The sequence below is a fragment of the Nannospalax galili genome, unplaced genomic scaffold (genome assembly GCF_000622305.1).
Source record: "Nannospalax galili isolate Female #2095 unplaced genomic scaffold, S.galili_v1.0 scaffold1023, whole genome shotgun sequence".
Lineage (NCBI taxonomy): Eukaryota > Metazoa > Chordata > Mammalia > Rodentia > Spalacidae > Nannospalax > Nannospalax galili.
The window spans coordinates 1,067,918-1,081,356 of NW_008349234.1; the positions used below are offsets into that span (position 1 = coordinate 1,067,918).

Here is a 13,439-nt window from a genome sequence, read left to right on the forward strand (position 1 = left end):
GAAAAACCTTAAGTGGGTAGGCCAGGATCTGACTGACTAGCATGATGGTCCATGGCTAATAGTTCATGAGATAAAATTCCTCTCTTTATTTGTATCCATCTGAGGTAAAGGACTCAGTTCCTTGACTTCACTGCAGCCTCTCTGACAACTGGCTGATTGGCTAAAAGGTACATGGTCTCAGAAGTATTTCAACTTGTCCTACGCCATGACTTGCTTTGTTTCTCTTGATAATGCTTATCTTTAAGCGTCTTTACCAGATAATTTGGTGACAGAGGACCCTTGGAACTGCCACGGCCCACCTCCTCATGATTATGGACTTCCCCAGGACCCTCTCTGGTTGCCCATGCTTGGCTAACCGAATTAGGCAGAGACTAAGACTGTCACGGGCTAGCATTACCCACACGGCTGCCCTTAATCATGATGCATTTTTAGCCAAAGATGGGTAAGAAGTCCCATGACAAGCACTCCTAAGACAGGACATGCACATGGCCAGGTGCATGATCCAATGATGGGCAAGGCTTGATCAGAGGTGACACAGCCTAAGACAGGCAAAAATGCGTAAGATTAGAGGAAGGAGATAGCCATCTCTCCTCAGGGAGCTGCCTATGAGGTGGGTAACCCGTGAAATAAAGTCAGTGAGGCCTTAAAATAAAAATAAAAAAGGGGGATATGTGGGGACCTAAAAGCCCCACCTTGCATAGGTCCGAAAGGAAGTTACTGGGGCCGTGGCCTGGCTTGCTTTGAAAGTCTGAAGAATACTTCTGCAATGCTGAGGAGTGCATGATCAGCGCATGACCATCCTTAAGATACACCCTCAGGGGGGAGTGGGGGTTCCAGGTGCCTTTATAAGCTTTGTGACACTTGTAATAAATGAGTCTCTGCCTAAGACTCCCCGTTGTGTCTGAGTGTCCCCGGGTAATGGGGGCGGCGTGGGCTGGCGAACGGCATGCTTACTCATTCCCAATCCTCACCTCATCAGGGGTTGCTGGTTTGAACCCCGGCAAGCATTAGGCCTTTTCCCTTCCTGAAACTATTTCTTGGCATCTGTGACAGAACCTAGGTACTTCTCCCATTTCTTTCAGTGATGTAACATCTCTGTTTTATCTTCCTCTCAGGTAGCTCTCATCTCCTGGCTTCAACTTTCACCTCAATGTGAATACGCCCACAGAGACATCTCAAACACTGAGATTGAATTTAGCTTATCTGACTGTCTGCTGGCTTGCTCTGCCTCCATCACTGTCAAATGAAAGTCATCATCTTTATCTTTTGGAGTTTTTTGGAGTTGGAGTTTTTCCTTAAAACCAAATCCTCTCCTCTCCTCCTCCTTTTCCTCCTCCTCCTCCTCCTCCTCCTCCTCTCTCTCTCTTTCCTCCTGCTCCTCCTCTTCCCCCTCTTTCTTCCCCTCCTATTCATCCTCTTCTCCCTCTTTCCTCCTCTTCCTCATCCTCATCCTTCTCCCCATCTATCTCGCTCACTCTTGCTCTCGCTCTCACTCTCTTGGGTCTCCCTGTAGCCTCAGATGGCCTGAAATTCACTATGCAGACTAGGCTGCCCTCACAATCCACCTGCCTCTGCCTTTCAAGTGCTGGGATTAAAGATGTGTGCCACTACCCCAGCAAAAGACTGGACACAGCTATGCTTTCTCTAAGATTATGATGATCAAAATAGACTTTAATATGGGTTCAGAAGCTATGAGCTGAGGGCATTGTGAGGACAGACGTTTTTCCACATAGTTTATAAAATGAGATCACCTGTGATTAAGTTACCCCACAAACTTCCCTGTCTGCAGTCACAATGCTGCCTTTTCATCTCTAACAAAGTCAAGCAGACCTGTGTTCAAATTCTAGTTCTGCAATACCACTTACATCCTTTATAACCAAGAACAAGTGACTTAACTTCTGTGTAAGATAAGGATAGTAATACCCATCTTTCAGGACTGTAGTAAGAACGGAGTGCATATTAAGTAGAATGTACCTTATTTTTCTTTCTTATCATATGGTAACTAGCATAGCGTAATATTAAAGGAATGACTACTTTCTGAGTCAGACTTTTCATTGCTGAGAGAAATAACTCAAGGGAGGAAGGATTTATTGTGCTCATGTTTTCATTCCATTATGATATTTGGTAGAGCAGAGCAGTTCATGTCATGAGGTGGGGGAAAACTGAGAGTAGTAAACTCTCTCCTTTTCTCCCTTTTATTCTATCCTGGGCTCTCTATGGGATGGTGCTACTCACATTCAGAGCAGGTCTCCCCCGCCCCCCTTAGTAATTGTCTCTGGAAATGCCTTCATAGACATACAAAATATGCTTTACTAATCATATAGGCACTTCTCAATCCAGTCAAGGTGACAGGATTAATCATTACCTGTAAATGACTTTAGACATACAGGAAGACAACTGTGTGCACAAATAAAGCTTTAATCTTTAATGTGTGTAGTGGGGTACATTACGATATCCTATCCTTACCCTTTCAGACTATAGCTACTACTTTTGCAGACAAAAGAGAAATGGACAGATCAGAGAAGGATTACTGGAATACATATGCTACCCACTAGTAGTTGGTATCGGGAAAACTTGGTTGTATAACTTTAAGTAGAGAAGAGGGATAAAGATAGAGCTAACTTGTCTCTAAGAAACAAGGTAAAATCAAACTAACAGGAGGAATATAAATTTATCATGTATACTAGAGGGTTTGAGGAGGACTGTCTTATATTTGAGGCTTTGAACTTGTGATCTTCATCCTTCAGCCTCCTGAGTGCTGGGATTACAGCTGTAAGCCACTATGCCTGGTATATTTGATTTCAGATATTTTGGAAAAGAAGTAATCACAGGTCAGAGTGGAGGATTCTCTGCCAACACTCTTTTTCCTCTTTTCTGCATATACATGCTTTGACAAAAGTCAGAGAAAGTGGTATCCAGAATAGCAGAGGGCAGATCCTCTTCCATTCTCGTTTGCAGGCATCAGCAGCCCCTTTTGCCAGAGACAAAATGATACTCACAGACAACTCTGAGTTACAGGGAACTACTTCCATTTGATGACCTGGTTTATGATGCCTCAAGAGTTCAGAGATATGGAGTCTTTTAGGGAAAAACTCACCTCTATTCAACTGTTTGCAAGTTGAACAATAGTTGTTTTATATGGTATATACAATGATACTGTGTTTTTCTAAAAGGTTTTCACTTAGCCCTCCAGGGAGATAGCTAATATTGAAGTTTTTTTATTTGTAGCAATGAAACATGCTAAGGTGGACCCAAGTATTTCTAGTGTAGATGTTTCCTGACCATTTTAGTCTTGTGACCATCAAATTCCTTAGCTCTTCGTGATGATAAATTCTAAAGACAATATATTGTTTCACAGAAACAAGACTTAGGTGCTTTTATATTCTATGTGATGCTCAGTCACCAGCTGTACAGCCACCACCAGTTGGCAAGGCACCTATCTTATATGAGGTACTATGAGCTGCTGTGGCATATTTATATCTTATAGAGGCAAATGTGAGGACTTATATAGGAAGACCTAGTGAGATAAGAGTGTACAGAGTTGACTGTCACCTACAAGATTAAGTTTTCCTTCCACAGTCAAGAGTGGATCTTGGGAAGTATCTACCTTGCATTCAACCAGGGGTGGTGTGTGTGTGTGTGAGAGAGAGAGAGATGTGACTGCTTAATGAGCTGTGGGAAGAAATGATATTCGTTACTTCAGACTTGGCCTAGAAAATTTTTATTTCTCCTTTTTTTTTTTTTTTTTTTCTTTTTGAGAAAGGATCTCCCTGTACCCCCAACTCGCCTGGAACTCACTATGTAGACCAGGCTGGCCTTGACCTCACAGAGAACCGCCTGCCTCTGCCTCTGCCTCCCAAGCGCTGGGACTACGGTCATGCGCCATCACGCCCGGCTCCTCCTGTTTTATCTGTCTTCTCCATTCTACCCGCTGATGACATCAGGCAGGTGCCTCTGAGGCAGTGTGTTAAAGATGGTGGAGCCTCCACCACACTGGATCCCTGAGAACCTCTGTAGAGCAGATCTCATCCAATCATGTGGTGCCTCTGGACTTTATGTGAATGAAAACTAAATTTCTAGTGTGAACTGAGGTTTTAGGGTTTGTCTATTTTTGCAATTACTCTTTCCTTAAATATGGAAGTTTTTGAGAGACTGGTAATAGAGGGTTGGATAGATGACCAGACAAAGAACAGAAGTATGGAAGAACTCATTTCAATGTTAGTGAAAGTAAACAGAAACTAAAATATTGTCCTCATAAAATCCTCTGGAAAGAAGTTCAAATTATTATACTTTACAGCAAGGCTACTGAAATACTCCCTCGTGAGAAGAGCAGCCCTTGTGTTTTGTGACAGTAGCTAAGCATTTTCTATCTCTATTAGCCAACCAATCTAAAAGGCCCTTCATGCTTAACAACTGTCACTTATCCCAGCAAACATGAAATCATTTTTAAAATTCACAAGACAGTGAGGTCAAAGGATTGAAATGGCAGCAGCATCAATAAATTCCCTACTGTAGCCCACCATGAACTAAAGGTGAAAGAGGGGAGTTGCTTTAAATGAGTGTTCCTCTTGTGGTCTCTGTGTTTAGAAAACAGAAATTCTGAAGATGGTATGAGAAATTACTATTTTTATTAAGATTAGTTCCTCTGAGACACTCAGATGACATCATCAGGCAATCCTAGTTTAGGACATGGGGGAATTAGTGCTTTTGCTAGGGACTCCCTTGCCTCTGTCTACTTTATTTTCTGTCAGTTTAAAATTTTATTTATTTATTTATTATTTTTATTTTATGTGCATGCGTGTATTGCCTGTGTGTAGGTAAGTGCACCCATGTCGTGCAATGACCGAGGAGGACAGAGAGCCTGTTGGATTCCCTGGAACTGGAGTTACGGACAGTTGTTAGCTGCCATGTGGTTGCTGGCATTCGAATCCAGGTCTTCTGCAAGAACAATCAGTGTTCTTTACCACTGAGCCATCTCTCCAGCCCCCACCTTCTGTCAGTTTTAAGAGGAAGGTGTTACCTGGCCAGGCTCTGAGTATGTTTTGTAGTTCCTGAGCCCTAGTAGAAAGACAATATGAGAACTTAAAAGGAAAAGCCCTGCTTTGATAAGTTATGCCAACTTTCATTCCTGCGCAGGAAGAGGCCTCATGTTGCCTTTCTGACAGCCAGATACTAAGACTTCTTTATCTTTTACCCCTTTTCCAGAAATTTACTTTTCACTGGTATATAAAGCACATAAATTGAAGCACACTTTCTACCTTTCTTCTCTAGCAGTTTCAGGGTATCAAGTCTTACATTGAGGCCCTTGATCCATTTGGAGTTGAGTTTTGTGCAGGGCGAGATAAGGATCTAGATTCATTTTTCTGTATATTAGAGACCAGGGTTTCCAGCAGCATTTGGTGAAGATTCTCTTTTCTCCAAAATACATTTTTTGGCATCTTCGTCAAAAACTAGGCAGCTGTAGCTGCATGGACTTATATCTGCGTCCTGTAATCTATTCCGTTGATTTGTGTGTCTGCTTATCTGCCAGCTGTTTTTATTACTATGGATCTGCAGGTACGATAATACCTCCTGCAGTATTCTTTTGTTCAGTATTGCTTTGGCTATCCTTGGGTCTTTTGTGCTGCCACAAAGATTTTGAGATTTTTCTTTTACATCTGTGAAGAATGGCCCTAGAATTTTGATTGAGATTGCACTGAATCTGTCAACTGTGTTTTTTCATAAGATCAATCCTTCTGATCCATGAGTGTGGAGGTCTCTCCATATTCTACTGTCTTCTTCAATTTCTTTCTTCAGTGTCTTCAAGTTTTCATTGTAGAAGTCTTTCATTTCCTTGGTTAGGTTTATTCTTAGGTATTTTGTTTTATTTTTGTAACTACTATGAGTCGGGTTGTTTTTCTGATTTCTTTTTTCAACCTTTTTGTCATTGGTATATAGGAAGTCTGGCTACTGGCTTTGGGAGTTAATTTCATATCTACTTTGCTGAAAGTGTTATCAGCTCTAAGAGGTTTTATGTGTGTGTGCGCGTGTGTGTGGTCTTTATGGTCTCTTATGTACAGAATCATATAATCTGCAAATAGTGATACTCTGACTTCTTTTCCTATTTGTATCAATTGCATTTCCTTCTCTTGTCTTATTGCTCTAGCTAAGCCTTCAAGTACCATATTGAATAAAAGTGGAGAGTGGACACTCTTGCCTTTTTCCTGATCTTAGTGAGAATGTTTAAGTTTTTATCCACAGTACAATGGTGGCTGTAGGATTGTTATGTGTAGTCTTTATTATGTTGAGGCATGCTTCCTTCACCCCTAGACTGTGACTTTTATCGTGGAGGGATGTTGGATTTTGTCAAAGGACTTTTTCTGTCTATTGAGATGATCATGTGATTTATAATCATGTGATTGAGTCTATTTATGTAACTAATTACATTTATTAGAACCATCCTTGCATAACTAAAATAGTCAACTTGATCATGAGGAGTAATCTTTTTGATGTGATCTTGAATTCAGTTTTCTTTTTTTTTTTTTGGTCTTTTTGAGACAGGGTTTCCTTGTAGCCCCAGCTGGCCTGGAACTTGCTATGTAGATCAGGTTGGCCTTGAACTCAGAAATCTGCCTGCCTCTGTCTCCTGGGTGCTGGGATTAAAGGCATGCACCACCATGTCTGTCTCTTCAGTATGTATTTTACTGAGGATTCTTACATCTATGTTCATCAGGGAGATCAGTCTGTAAATTTTTTTGTTTATCTGGTTTTGGTACCAGGGCAATATTGACTTCATAAAAGGTTTGGAAGCTTTCCTTCCTTTTCTATTTTATGTAATAAAGTGAGTAGTACTGATGGTGGCTGTGGTTACCTGTATAAGACTTGCACAGTACCAAGCCAGTACAAATTATAGCAGGAATGGGAGAGGGGCATGTGAGGCTCCACTCCTACATGAGGAGCTATTGGCAGTTGATGAGTGCTGGAGGAGGGAAGAGTCATTTTTTCTTTGGGGATGTTGACACTGGTAGGTTGCTCATATACCAGTGAACAGCCCCACACCCATGTGCATGGGGCAGCAGTAAGTAGATTTAGTGAAAGAAAGAGGGAGAAAGAGAGATAGAGATAGAGGAGGGCATGAAGCTGGGAAGGGGATATACTGGGGGGACCCAGGAGGAAATTGGGGGTGAGTATGATCAAAACACATTGTAAACATGCATGAAATTCTCAAAGAATAAAATACTATAAATAATAATACAGTAAAAATGTAAAAACTGTGGGGTAAGATACTATTTTGTAAATACATAAAAATTAAATAAAAACAAATAAAATAAAAATTATAAACATTAGCTGGGCATGGTGGCACACGCCTGTAGTCTCAGCACTTGGGAGGCAGAGGCAGGCGGATCTCTGTGAGTTCAAGGCCAGCCTGGTCTACATAGTGAGTTCCAGGACAGCTGGGGCTACAGGGAGACCCTGCTTCCAAAAGACAAAAAAATTATAAACATTATCATAAATATCTAATGGTGGAATAAACAAAATGTGTTAAAATTAGAAAAAAATACTATTTTGACACATATAGTATACACTAGGTAATTTTTTCTCAAATCTATAGAAGTCTTAAAAATTTTTTTGATTTATTTTTATTTTATGTGTATGAGTGTTATGTCTGCATGTACGCAAGTGTACCCATGTCATGCAATGCCCACAGAGGATGGAAGAGGGTGCTGGATCCCCTAGAGCTGGAGTTACAGACAGTTGTTAGCCACCATGTGGGTGCTGGTATTGAAACCTGGGTCTTCTGCAAGAGCAGCCAGTGCTCCTAACCACTGAGTCATTCTCCAGTCCAATAGAAGTCTTTTTATTGTGCCAAAAGAACTCCTATAATCTAGGGTCTTGTTACTGGAGTTGGATAACTGCAATCTTACTCACCAGCCTGCGGCACTGTTCTTTTCAGAAACATAGATACTATCCAAAAGTTTTCTGATATCCTTGTTTTTATTTTTTAATATTTTTTATTTTATGTGTATAAGTGTATTGCTTGCATGTATGTGAGTGCACCCATGTCGTGCAATGCTGTGGAGGTCAGAAGAGGGCTTCGGGATTCCCCTGGAACTGGAGTTAAGGATGGTTCGTAGCTGCCATGGGGGTGCTGGGAATCAAACCCTTGTTTTTAACTGTTGTGGCTTGCTGAATCAAAACAGCTGAATTTTAAACAAGTTCAATATTATTCATTTCAAGCATTAATTCATCCTTCTGGGCTTGAGAGACAGAACAAGAAACACCTGTCCTCATCCAAACCCTATGGATGTATTTTTTTTTACCTAAGAAATTTTGTATTCAACTAGAGACTCATTCTCCTGAATAATGATGTTGATAGGGAAGTTAGCATACACATTCCTCATCTTGTAACAAAACTCCAGTTGTAACACCCTTGATCATGTTCTGGATATGGATTCAGATAGTTCATACAGTGGCCAGTTCCTTATTCTCCCATTTGCCAACCTGCAGCCTCTTCTTTTTCTTTCCAAGGAGACTTCAGTTCCTCTGAATCCCTCCAGAGGGTTCCTCTGGGACCTTTCACAATAACTGTGTACCCCTTTGGGGTGATGTTGACATTTTCTGGAATAATGACAGTCTGACTGTTGAGGATGGTCTTCATCTTGCAGTAGATGTGGCAAAGAGCACACTGGATAATGTTTAAATCAGTTAAGACATACACACCTTCTCAAACATTTATAATTTCTTCATAGTTAAAAACTTCCAAAATCCTTTTAGTTTGCTGAAATGTAAATTATTGCTTCTGTCGTCACTTTACTATACCATAGCATCCATAACTACCTGCTCCTATCTAACTGGACTAGCACTCAATCTTTCCCCATCCTATTTTCCCTAGCTTCTGGTAATTACTCTCTTCTTAACTTGCCTTAGATAAACTTTTTAGATTCTATCGATGAGCGGGATCATCATGGAACATGTCTTTCTGAGCCTGTTCTATTTCATTTAGCAGTCTCCAGTTTCATCCACATTGTCACAAAGGATGGCTCTTCATTCTTCTTTGGCTGAAGATGCATATGTGCCGCATTTTCTTTATCCATTCATCAGCAGAAGGACACTCAGGCTGCTTCCATTTCTTTGGTGCTGTGAATGCTGCTGCAGTGAACTAGGGGGTTGGGGCATCTCTCCAACATTCCTGTTCATTTCCTTTAGATATCCAGCTAGTAGAGAGAGGGCTGGATCATAAAGTGGTTCCATCTTATGTTTTGGAGGAACCTCCACAATGTTTTCTACAGTGGCTGGAGCCAGTCATCATCCCATCAGCAGCATGTAAAGGCTTCCTCTTCTCCACATCCTCACTAGCATTTGTTACCTTTCAGTTTTCCCAGGCTCTTACTGGGGTAATGATAATTCACTGTGATTTTGACTGCAGTTCTCTGACAGTGATTGCTGAATATATATGATTTCATATATCTGCTGGCCATTTGTATGTTTTCTTTTGAGAAATAGCTAGCTCAGTCATGTCCATTCAAAAAATATTTTACGTATTATTTTTATTTTATGTGTAAGAGTATATTGTCTGCATATATGTGAGTGCACCCATGTTATGTAATGCCGCGGAGGTCAGAAGAGGACTTTGGTTCCCCTGGAACTGAAGTTAAGGACAGTTCGTAGCCGCCATGTGGGTGCTGGGAATCAAACCCAGGTCCTCTGCAAGAGCAGTCAGTGCTCTTAACCGCTGAGCCATCTTTCCAGCCCCAACTTGTCCATTTTTAAATCAGGCTTTTAAAATTTTTCCTACTCAATTATTTTGGTTGCTCATGATCAGATGTATAAGTTAACAAATCTCCCATCCTGAAGGTTGTTTCTTCACTTTGTAGGCTGATTCTATTGCTGTACAGAACTTTTTCAGTTTAATGTGACCCCATTTGTCTATTTTTTGCATCTAGGATCTTCTAAACAATCTTTTCTCTTTCCCAAAATGGAAATGTTCTGAGGTATTTCTCCTCTGTGTTTTAAGTAGTTACATTGTATATCTTGTCTTTGTTTCTTAATCTTACTTGCTCATTTCCTAATGTTTACAAATATGGTCAAGTTTTTCCCTCAGTGCTAAAATTCTGGGAAAGAATACAGAGTTTACGTTAGTGGTCTTCACTTTTTCATTCATTTCACACTAGGTTTTTTGGGACCCTGTTTCAAAAAGCAAAACAAAACAAAAAACTGTGCTACCACACACAACTCACATTAGTTTTTAATGTAAATCTGGCTTCTGTTACCAACCACTCTACTCAAAGTATTCAAGCAAAAGTCAGAAATGGCTTCTTAACTTCCATATTTTTGCAGTACTGGTAAGCAGCCTTTCTTTGAAACTTCTCTGATTTCCATAACTTTTCCTTTGCCTTGTTTCTTATAAGTTGCTATTTGGCTCACCATCCACCATCATCTTCTAGCATTTAAGTGAAACAATTCTGTTTCCATGCTTCTCACCTTATTGCTTTATATTCATTCTCTCTCTCTCTCTCTCTCTCTCTCTCTCTCTCTCTCTCTCGACTGGATTTCACAATGTAACCCAGGCTGACTTCAAACTTGTTTTTCTCCTGCCTGTTTCCCAGTTGCTAGGATGACAGGCATGTGTAACCACACCTGGAGCCCCCTTCTTGGTCTTAAATTGGGGGCTATTATTTAGTCCTATATCACAGCTTCTACTGTGAGTTACCGATAACTCACAAATCCCTAGTGTTAGTTATACTGTGAATTTTCTATTCAGTCTCTTTCCCCAAGTCACATTCCTAAATATATTCTGTGCATTTGTTCTTGAAGGTAGTTCATTCTGAACATGCCCCAAACTAGACTCATGTTCGCCTTAGAAGCATTTTCTTCCTCCTGAATTATTCATGCTAGCTAACCCATCCTGCAACCAGAAAGTTCTGTGTTGTTTAGTAGTAACACTAACCTTCATATAAATTTGGAATTAATTTTTGATCCTTCCACCCTTATTCAAGTACTTATGAGTATTTCCAAAATGTCTCTCTCACATGTATTTACTATCCTCCTGTTACAGGTCTTAGATACAGACTAGATACAACTAAAATCCCAACCTGCAGTCTCTCATCTTCTTTGGCCTTCCTTCCATACACTGTTGTCAGAGCTGTTGTTCATACCATTATATAACCAATTACTGTTTCTTCTTCTCAAAAGTGACACGGGCTCTGTGTGAAGTCTTAAACATGGCACTCAAGATTTTCTTCTTAGTGACACAATCAATCATTTTCTTTCTGACCAGGCATCTTCTTCTCATTTAAGCTGCCCCCAATTCCCCAATGGCACGCCAAACCTTTACATTCCTCCCTACTTCTATCGTACATAACATTTTCTTTTCTGCTACAATGCTTTCTTAGTCCTCATCTTCCTGGTGGAATCCAACTCATTCTTCAAGGCTGAATTTGAATGCCATCTCATCTACAAAGCACTTCCTTTTTGTCTAGGTTCCTGTGATACTTTGTACTGTGGCTCTGTGGCAGGTTGCTTGTTTGACTTCACTTTATTTGAAGGGCAATGGCTTTTTTATATCAGAGTCTGGTTCATCTAAGCGTCTCTAGTGGCTGGCACAGTACTTACTGCAGAAGAGAAGTTCCATCAATACCTCACTAATGAATAAAGCTATGCAGATAGGTATCAGAAAGAGCAACAGACTTCCAGATTCACTTTCTACTTCACTACTCAGGTCAGCCTTGAATTTGCAGGTATTTCTGTTGCTATGGTACAAAACTATGAAATGAATATAAGTATGGTTTAAATACTGAGAATAGATGGACAGTCCTTATCTTTACCTTTCATCTTAAGAACTTGTCTACAGGGGCTGAGAGACGGCTCAGTGGTTAAGAGCACTGAGTGCTCTTGCAGGGGATCCGGGTTTGATTCCCAGCACCCACATGGTGGCTAACAACCATGCAATTTGTTCCAGGGGATCTGTAATTCCAGTTCCAGGGGATCTGATGCCCTCTATGGGCATTGTACAACATGGGTGCCCTTAAACACATGCAGGCACTACACTCATACACATCAAAAATAAAATATTTAAAAAACCCCTCATCTACAGTAAAAACTTTGGTTGTACTATCTTAAGAGTCTGCTAGCTGATACCTATTCTCAGTAAATACAATCTACATATCTGGGCAATAATTCGTTTTTCTCACCTTACTGTATCAGTCAGTACTACTTTCATATTTTATTTTCATAGCTATATATTGACTGTCTGATACAGGATCTCAGTTATGTTGTGGTGCTATTTCACATCTGATACAAATATGTAAGACCATAAGTGGTAGACTATACATACAGTACAGTGAAGACGCAGCTTTTTAGAAAGTGATACAGCATTTTGGAATCAGCCAATTTGGACAGGAGATTTGATGCTTTCTCCTACTGTACCTTAAATCTTCTTATGGCCTTTCTGCCCTAGCAATATATCAGTGGCTCTAGAATGGACATTTTTGCCCCAACAATAAAGTCTTTAGGCAGTTGGTGCGGCTTCATGTGGCAGAAGAGCTGTAACTTCACTGAGCTGTCACTATTTGAAACAACAGCAGGCATGGGAACTGTCACTTCTCGCTTCCCCTCCTATGTTGCTCAGCTCCTTATTTACACTGTACTTTGCTTTGAAATATAGTTAGTTATAAATAACTCTATTAAAAACCACTAAACTGTAGGTACTGGTGGACAGATCTACCTTACTTATATCTGTATCCCCTGCAGTGCTTAACACAGAGACTTGAATATATTACCTAATAAGTGCTTATTGAATGCTTGCTGATATGCCTACTCTCACTTATTCCTAGGGCATGACAGGAAATGACAAAATGAGTCAAAAATACTATCTGTGAAGCTGTGAAAGAGTCTCAAATATATCAAGCTTTAAGATTAGAATTAGTAGTAATTATAAAATTCCCTTTTCAGTTACATCAAAAATTATTTGCAAGCCCAGTGTGGTGGCATAAGCCTTTAATCCCTGCACTTGGGAGGCATAGGCAGGTGGATCTCCATGAGTTCTAGGCTAGCCTGGTCTCTACAGTGAATCCAGGCTAGCTGTGGCTACAGGGAGACCCAGTCTCATAAAGATTATACACACAATAAAATTATTTGCAGTGTGCCTACAATGGTCCAGGTACTCTACTTTTTAGGAAGGCAAAGGTAAGATAGACAAGGTTCTTGTCCTCATTGAAGCCATTCATATTCTAAGGGAAAAGTGGACAATAAACAAGTATTAACATTCAATAAATTAATAAACTATGACACATATTAGAAAGGACTTAAAAAGTTACTAAGGACCCTCACCTCTCTCTGCTTCCCTGGGCCTGCACCACCAGCTAACTCTCCTAGCCTGCACTAATATCCTCAGGCCTCTTGGGGTAAGTATATAGCGCAGCTCTCCGCACCGGGACTCCCTAAGCCTCATTCACCCTTCC

General features: G+C 40.5%; 1 protein-coding gene and 1 pseudogene across 11 annotated transcripts in view; both read right to left on the reverse strand.

The window, feature by feature from the left end:
• Positions 1–13,439, reverse strand: part of Tanc2 (tetratricopeptide repeat, ankyrin repeat and coiled-coil containing 2) — a 496,754-nt gene that overhangs the window by 76,820 nt on the left and 406,495 nt on the right. The gene's annotated exons all lie outside the window — the stretch shown is intronic.
• Positions 7,905–8,638, reverse strand: LOC103744768 (annotated as a pseudogene).